Source organism: Benincasa hispida, chromosome 5, assembly GCF_027475165.1.
Source record: "Benincasa hispida cultivar pf3 chromosome 5, pf3_genome.v1.1, whole genome shotgun sequence".
Taxonomy (NCBI): Eukaryota; Viridiplantae; Streptophyta; class Magnoliopsida; order Cucurbitales; family Cucurbitaceae; genus Benincasa; species Benincasa hispida.
The window spans coordinates 34,414,099-34,423,833 of NC_143482.1; positions in this window are offsets into that span (position 1 = coordinate 34,414,099).

Consider the following 9,735-nt stretch of genomic DNA (forward strand, 5'->3'; position numbering starts at 1 on the left):
AATCTTGCATTTTTAATAAATTTATTAGCAAGATATACTTCTTTTCTGACAAAAAGACATTGGAACAGAATTAAGCATATACTTTGTTATCTCCAAGGAACAATCAATATGAGTTTATTTTATTCAAACAAATCAAATTTTGATTTAGTTGGTGATGGAGATTCTGAATATTTATTTAGTCTACACAAAGCAAGATCTCAAACAGGTTATCGGTTCATATGTGGAGGAACTGCTATATCATGACGCTCGGTAAAGCAGACCATAACCGTCACTTCCTCAAATCATGCTAAAATTATTGTAATTCACGAGGCTAGTCGAGAATGTGTATGACTAAGATTAATGACTTAGCATATTTGTGAAACATGTGGCTTGTCTTCTAATAAAAATCTTCCAACAATATTATAAAAAAACAACACAACTTGCATAGCCCAAATCAAAGGAGGATATATTAAAGGAGGTAGAATAAAACATATTTCACCAAAGCTTTTCTACACTCATGATCTTGAAGAAAATAGCGACATCACTGTACAACAAATTTGTTCGAAGGATAACATGGTAGACTTATTTACAAAGGCATTACTGACCGCAACTTTTGAAAAATTGGTGCACAACATTGGAATGCGGCGACTCAAAGAACTTAAGCGATGTTTTCATGAGGGGGAGTAAATATAATTGTATTCTTTTAGGAGTATATATTATATGAAATATGTACTTTTTTTCCTTCACTAGATTTTTTTCATTGGGTTTTTCTAAGTAAGGTTTTAACGAGGCATATTTTATATATATATGAGCATCTAAAGGGGTGTATTATGAATATTATAATAATAAATAAATGCCCATTGCTTAGTGTCCCAAAAGCCATGTGTCACCCTTCATTGTCCATGTGCCTTATAGTTATTCATGTTTAGTGGATCTTAAAATCACACACCCATTGGTAAGAAGTCCACTTCAAATGCCACTAAATTTTCTATTATCTAATTTTTTAATTTTAGTTATTTTATGAGTTTAGTTATTTTATTTTAAATTACATTTTATTATTGTTATTATATTATATTTTTTCCATATCCGTGTTGCCGTTATGCTCCTCAATTTCAGAACAAAAAAGAAGTTGGTATATATAATCTTTTTTATTTCTTTTCGAGGTTGAGATTTGAACCGATGATAGAATGTGCACAATTCACAAGTGACTTAACACCAACAAGCCAATCATCAAGTTCAATTATTATATCTAAATGTTAGATACAAATAGCAAATAGATGCGGATTTGAAAGAAAGTTTTTTTTTAGTTATTAAACAAGTTTATTACTCAATAAATGAGGAATGAAAACATTATCAAATGGGTCAATAGTGAACTTACCGATAGCATGTTTGTAATGACCAGACTTCTTAGGACTTATACTAGGTTGTTATTACATGCAAGCATAAATCTCAAAATGACTCTCTCATAAATTTTTACTAAAATCAAAAGAATTTTATTAGTTAAATAGTTTTTGTAAAATCTAAATAAATGAAAATCTTTGTCGGAGTCCCACTGAAATATAAGTTCAAAATTAATTTCATGAAACTTTATAAATAAAATTTCATGCAATGGAACTCTAAGTTCAAATATCAAGACTGAAATTTAAAATATTAAAACATGAGCAAAAGTATCTCTCTAGTCCCAATGGTGCGGTCACAGATTTCTTCTGCCATTCGTCGGTATGTCCTACTTGCAACTCCTTTGGAAATATTGCCGAAATGGTATTTCATTCCCGTATTTTGCGTTCTACCGAACTAAACTAAGAGCGTTTTATTATCAAACTAAATGCAACCCTTTTTTCAAAGGTCACCGATCTATCATGTCGTAGTGCTCTTATCTAAAAACATAACATAAGAAAGGATGAGTATAAAAAAACTCAGTAAGTAACCCTACTACTGGGGTCAGGCTAAGCATTTATGTCCAATAAATGCAACATTCTAGTGGGACATGTAAAAACCTATACTTATCATGGATGGCTATCTAATAAATAATTTAACTCGGCCTACCATTGGTGAGATGTACCCACAAACCTTTGATGAAATCCCAAAGGAGATCACTAATCTCTGGTGAAAACCCGAATGAGATCACTATCCTTTTGTGTGAAGAAAATTAGATCTGAGATTTCCATGAGTAACGGAACAAAGATAATTCCAAATCAAAATCATAAATGAACAATGCATTTTTAGTCGACTTCAAACAAACGATTATACAATTCACAGAGAAATTATAGCATGAAAAACTACAAATGCTCAAAAGGAAAACTGTCTCCATGCTCCGTTACGCACGAACACTCGAACAACAGCAACCTCGAATGCTTGATCTACACGACTACAACACTGCAATGAATATAGCACGAACACTTCACATTTGTCCTCAACGATTGCCTCGGCCACGAACTCCTCATCAACAGCACGAACACCGCACTCGTCCTCAGCAATCGTTGGTCACGAACTCCTCTGCAACAGTGTGAACGATCTCCAGAAAACCTCGACGGTGTCGAGTTGAGTCTGACACCACCAACAAGGCCACCTTGGTATTCTCGATGTGAGAATCCAAAGGGTAGGCTCTGTTCGGACTTGGTATGAAGTAGACGAATGAAGGAAACACCGATCGCGTACACGATTGGGCAAGTGGGAGATGGTAGAGACCTATCGTATAGGTCGATGCCTAATCGTTTAGATAAAGCTAAGCGATCTTCTAGAAAAAGTTATGCGATCGTTTAGCTCATCATTCAGCTCGGTCTGTCGCCTACAGACACTACACGATTGTTTACTTAGGGCAAGCGATCATCTAACAAAACTATGCGATCGTTTAGTAAATACTGCACGATCGTTTAGCTCGCCCAGCCCTCGTTTAGTAAATTTGTATTTACTTGAAGATCACTGTTAGATCCTTTGTGTCGAGAGAAAAATTTCAAAAACTTTTTAAATCGTTTTTTCAATCTCTTTCAAAATAGGAAAACTATTTTCCTTTTGAACTCACGATTACCATGAATTCAATAATCACCCACTCACTTGGTTATTAAATAAAAATAATTAATATTATCATAAGTATAAATGATAACCAACTTATCATACTATATTTACAACCTATATTTTTAATATTTCATCTCATGAAACATATAAACCATAGTTCTTTCTCTATTCTATGGTACTGAATGTAAATCTCATTTACATCAATCCTCCACTAGATGTATCTTATACATCAAACCGATTATATCATATATAATCAAACTACCTCTTGTCAATTTGAACATTTCAAATCAACACCAAGAACTGATCCTCAACTGAATCCATTGAGCTACCAAGGGGACCTCATGGACCTGTAGCTCGAAGCTCCAACGGTACGTGAATAACTAACTAAACTCTTTAGTCACAGGATCCACCATCCGTTAATCGCCAGGTACTCAACTAAAGACCGACAACTGAACTCTCCTTACCAAAGATATATTATGTGTCCATCTTAACCAATCAGCAGTGCAACAACCCTTCACAGATCGCTCATAAGTACAACTGGGCCAATAACCATTATGCCCCTGTAGTTACATCTGTCTCCTTAAGTACCACTGATCCCTCTAATGAACATAAGTCATAGTCCTACTATGACTGAGTCATCTCTTCCAAAAAGAAGTTGTGGCCATTATGTTCAAGGCTCGGAATCAGCCCTTAAGGGAGCAATCTCTCTACTTATCCTTGCTTCGGGAAAGGAGTGAATTCCATCTTGTGGATTGAGTTCCCAGCTCCCAGATCAGACAAGTCCCTAAAAATGTAGACATTTTGAGTTGGAAATCTCGCCATTCTCACCCATACTAATCAAAGGACCGCCCTCAAATTCAGGAGTTCCCAAAACACTCAGGATTGAGGTCGTATCACCTATGGTCGTTTAGGTGAGATGTAAGTCTCTAGTATCAACAACATTATATACAGAGTCTAGTCATCTCGTGGTTCATGTCTTATACAAACTCTTTATATTAGGACACCCCCACTCTACGTCTCCACATGAATGGTTAGGATCTACCATCTGTAGTAGTTTACAACACTTGCAAACTTCTACAAAATAGGTCGTATCTGTAGTATCACTAGGATCAGGTATCCCACCTTAATCCTTATACTACAGACCTATTTAGGTTATCACTTAAGGCATGATCCACTTGTATATCACATATACATGCTTAAGTTCACATAAGATAACCAAGGAGCTTTGTTTATTGGATATGAGTAAATGCCAGAATTAAATAATACTTATTTTATTCATTGAACAATGTGTATCTTTACAAAACAACGAGAGTGTGAGAGAATTAGGACACCAATCCTAATATCGTGAATCTCGAAGGAGATACTAACCTCTAGTGAATCCCATAGGGAATACAAACCTCTGGTGAAATCCTAAAGGAGATCACTAACCTCTAGTGAAATCTCAAAGGAGGTCATTAACCTCTATGTTGGGGTTGATTTCCTAAATCTCGTAGGGTCCCATAGTTTGTAATTGTAATGTACAAACATTTTATTTATGTAATAAAACATGTGATGTTTTATTTCGAAATTAGTTGCATTAACCAAAAACCAATAAACTAATATCTAGGTTATCTTGTAGCTTAAACATGTATATAGAGACATATGGGTAGATCATATTTAAGTGATAACCTAAATGGTCTGTAGTAGATGAATAAGGCTGGATACTTTATCCTGGTACACTACGAGTATGACCCGCTTTGTAGGTGTTACAATTGTTGTAAAGTACTACAAATGATATGAACTTGATCATTCATGTGAAGACATGTGGGCGGGTATATTCTATACAAAGGAGTTTGTATAAGACTAGACCACGAAATGTTTAGTCTCATTATATAACGTCGTTCATAATAGGGACTTACATTTCACCAGGATGACCATAGTTAACATGACCTGAATCCTGAGTGAGTTGTGAACTCCTGCCTATGAAGGTAGTCCTTGGATTTGTATGGGTTAGAGTGGCCAGATCGTCGACTCAACAAGCCTACCATTTTGGAGATTCGTCTGATTGAGGAGTTGGGAACACAACTACACAAGAAAGAATTCCCTCTGTTAGCTCTCAAAAAGAGTTATTATTCCTAGCTTAATTCGAACTCATTAGTAGATTTTATGTGTTTTTTTCTCTAATTTGTAGGTAACAAGCAACCAAGAGGAAGAATCGGGGATTTGAAGCTTATCGGGGCTAATTTGAAGTGATTTGGAGTAGATTTGAAGTATCCAAGCTTCAAAGGATGTGAAATGACCAAAATACCCCCAACAACAACGTCACAACGTTGTGCAATGCTCAAACCCAATGCTGTAAGATAGTAGCGTAGCGTTGCAATACTTCTTTAGAGCATTGAGACACTACGGCATTTGACGGATGGAGTAGAAGCGCACATGCGAGTGAGCGTTGCAACGCTGCCCTGAGGTTTTCTATAAATGTCTCCTTTTGCTAGGTTAAAAATATGCCGAATTTGGGAGGCCAAATTGATGGAGACCGATGTAAAACTCATTCCTTCGTCCATTCCCTTCAATTTTCGGTATCTTTATGTTAGTTTTGCTTTTTTATTTTGGGTTGTAATCAATGGAACGGATGTGTATCTCAGATTTGTCTATGAACTGAGAGGTAATCTCTATCTAGTTTCTTTAAGCAAAAGCCCCGTGTTTAATTTCTTGAAGGTTTCTTAATTAATTTAACTGCAATCTTGTGAATTCTTTGCTTGGATTTGTTTTAATCTTAATGGAGTTTTGATAAATTCTTCTAACAAATTAATTGTTGAAATTCTTGTTTGCAAAATCATTCTAGCTTATGCATCATTGATTGATTTAGTTGCAAGTATAAGGATTGAACGTTTTTTTGTGTCTATTTGTTCTTTCATGGCCGAAAATATCAACATGTATGGTTTTCCATATGCAGAGCAATGGGAATCACCAAAGGAAAGAGAGATTCATGGCTTTAGAGATATAATTTTTGAACTAACCTCTGTTGTGCGAGCTTTGGCGAATATGCAAGTTCAGAATTCGCATGGTCCTGAGTACGAATATTATTCTCCTTGGGAGTTAGCTGGCCAACCACCATTGCCAATACCATATTAGTTTACCCACACAGGTATTTCTTTAGAGAATTTAGTTAGGGAACTTTCTAATCGCTCTAGTGAGTTTGTGCAGGAACACCTCTATTATTATCAAGAACCCATCAATTACTAGCAGGACGAACTCTATTTCGAATGTGAGGTTAGTGCTGAAATTCAGAATTTGAGCGACCAGATCGCTCAAATTGTTGAATCAGTTAGAAAACTGGAAGAGTCTTGTGAATCAACCTCTAAGGATGCCGAGGTGAGCAGCGAAGATATGAGCATCAAGGATCCCGCAAATGGTCCCTCAAATTTCTAAGTAAGGTAAGGCATTGGATTATTTAAAGAGTGAACGTAGTAATGATTTTTCTAAGTGCATAGAAAATCATTTAGAGCCATCCCGCATCTGTGGCACTAAGCTCGACCTTGTGATGGAATATACGTGGACCGATTCAGACGATGACGTTTATCTTCACCCACAACAAGAACGAGTCAATGAGGTTAAGTATGAGTATGAGCTTAATCTGGGAGAATTTTAGGTAAAAGAGTTAGAGGCTCCCAAGCCTCGCCCTATTCTTTATACCGGCATTCCTCTTATTTTTGAATTTTCCGCGCTGACACCGCACAAGTCAGTTGAGTTAGAGTCTTTCTTTTTAGTTGAGTCAGTTTTAGAGTCTTTTATTTTAATGTCATTTTCAAAAATTAAAAATAAAAAAATCGACTTGTCTGGTTCTTTTCAGAAGATGGGAACCCTTAGGGCCCTATAGGTCATATCGACTCATCCAAGAAAGGACCGGAGAAATACGAGAACTTCTTTGTTCCTTGACAGCGGACGGGTCACGTTGAGTAATCGACGTTAAAAATTTGTGCTTTCTAGAGGCAGTCAGGTTTTAAAATTTTTTTTCCTTTTTTATTTTATTAGGATATATATTATTTTATTTTCTTCTTTGCTTTTTAACTTTAGGGTAGATTTTTTTATTTGGTTTTTATTTTTTAGGTTAGCTTTTCAAAAAAAAAAAAAAAAATCGAAATTAGGGCACAACGTCACGACGCTGCAATTGTAGCATTGCAACGCTGCAAAATAGAATAGCGTTAAAACGCTGCGTCTATCCCCTTTCCTCTTCATCTTCTTCATCAATTTCTCTCAAGCCCGAGCCATCTTCTTTCGATTTCTTCTATTTTCTTCATTGTTTTTCACCTCTTGCAAGATTCTTTACCCTATTTCGTCCATCTCTCCATATTTTCCCTTAGATTTTTTGCAATATTTGTGGGTTTTCATCCATTCGAGGTCTAACAAGTTCTTGAGCATTTTTTTTCCAGATTTCGTCGCTTCTAAGGTAAAAATCTTTATCCATTCTTGTTTATTGTTGCATATTAATAGTGCATGGTTATATGAAATATGTTTTTGCATAATTTTAGCTTGATTCTTGTGTGGGTTTGAAATTTGGATGTTGAGAATGTTGAATAGCATATGAATATGTTGGGGTTTTCTGCATGCAGGTTGAAATTTGGAGTAATTTTTGGAAGTTGGGGGGTTGGTTTGGTGTGTTTTAGAAGAAGAGTGTTGGAGATTATCTAGGAACCAAATTTTGTGATCCTTTTTTCTTGAAAAACCTAGAATGGGTCCCAGAAAGGTAGGAAGAAATGAAGCTAGCACTAGTAGGTAGAATCCCAAGCCAGAGTTTGACCATCCTAGGTTTAGTTCCAGGGAAGCCCTAGATAGATATAACTACGTTGTTTCGTCTAGGAGGTTAGTTACCGAGAGAGCCTTGAGCCTAGAGGCTAACTACTAACCCCACGTTACCGAGCAGATCCGTGAGCGAGGGTGGGAATCTTTAGTCGGCCGTCCTGGAAAGGCGGTTATACCCGTAGTCAGGGAGTTCTATGCTAACATGGAAGAGACTAGGGATATCTCATTGGTGAGAGGCGTTAGGGTTCCCTTTTCATCATCACGCATCAACGAAGTCTATAGTTTACGTGACTTCAATGATGAGTATGGCAGGTTTTGCTCCGGGCAGCTTCGGAAGAAGAGGTTATCCATACCTTATGTGGGCCAGGACCATAGGGGTCGCTATGAGATTCAGGAGCATGAATATGTCCGTTTTTGGTCAGATCTGGCCCGCATTTGTATGCTCCAGATTGATGCCAATGCTGCGTCTCACAGACATCACGAAGGACCGGCCAAAATCCTTTATTGCATTGTCCAGAGGATGTCCATAAATGTCAGTCGAGTCATTAAGGCGTCGATCCGTCATTGTAGGCGATGTTCTACCATTGGTAGTTTAGGTCACCTGAACCCGATTACTGAGTTGTGTCAAAAGTTTAAGGTAAAGATCTCTGACGAAAAGAAGAAGATGGGGGATTGTACTCCCATCAGTAGGTTGTTGATCTCAGCCTTCTGAGGGAGAGGAGTGGACCAGCCTCATGATGATGACGACGAGGAGGACGGAGAGGATGAGTAGGCTCTAGCATTAGAAGCAACCCCCTATGCTGGTCCCCAAGATCAGACCAATGTTCCAGTTGCAGAGGAGTCCTATGCAGAGCAGGCATTGGGGATGTCAGTTGAGGCACTCTGAGTAGCGACCGAGTCACTACGAGTGAGTCAAGAGACCGCCCATCGAGCGAGGCATATGGAGAGAACGGTGAACTTCATTTCTGAAGAGAACCATCTCTACTATGCCAGCATCAGTTTCCAGAGTGGCCTTTAGAGGGACCCCGACTCTCCCGATTCTAACTGAGGCTTGTTTCTTCTTCCTTCCTACTTTATTTTATTTCTTTTTGTGTGCCCTTGATTTTTTTCTTTTTTTTTCCTTTCCTTTTTTCTTTTATTATTTTAGTTTTGCTAATTTCTTTGTTTTGTAGTTTTTTTTTTTTTTACCGTGTTCCCTTTCTGGAGGCCTCTTCAGAGCTTGATCTATTTTTGAGCCAAGAGAAGAGCCCAATGCCACCGCCATCCTACGCACTACATTGTTATCAGGGGAGATTTTCTGTTCCCTTGTTTTCATTCTTCTTGAGCTTTACATGAATACATTGGGGACAATGTATGTTTGTAAGTTGGGGGTGGGGTACTCGTTGAGTAGTTTTTCTATATATTTGTTTAGGGTCCTTGAGCATTGTGCTCGGACTATGCTATATGCTTTTATTGCCTTCCTAGCCTGTTTTCTTTGTTGTTATCATGATAGTCTACGATGCACTCTTTCTATAATGAAACTTGCATGAAGGAACGTTAGGATTACATGATCATGATATTTAGCCCATTTTTAAAAATCTTCTTGTCACTTGCATCTTTAAGTCATTGTTTTGCGACATTAAGGACTTGCATGCTTATAATTGGGTTATCTGGTTTGTATTTCTATTGTCACCTGAAAGGTCCACCTTTGACTTAAGAGTAACTGTCCTTGTTTTAGAGAAAAACTAGAAAAAGTAGATATAAAAAAAAGTGACCTATGTGTGTAGAAAAAAAAAAAAGAAAAAAACAAAGAAAAGCAAATTGGTTGCAATTTTGAAAAAAAAAAAATGAGGCATAACTGATGTGCCTGCAAAAAAATAGTGTGCGTATGTGCATGGATCGAGGTGAAAAGAGCTACCTCCACTGTATTCTATTAGGGCCCGCGAGAAAAGAGTGATAGGTTCTCGGTGGTGGAGTGTG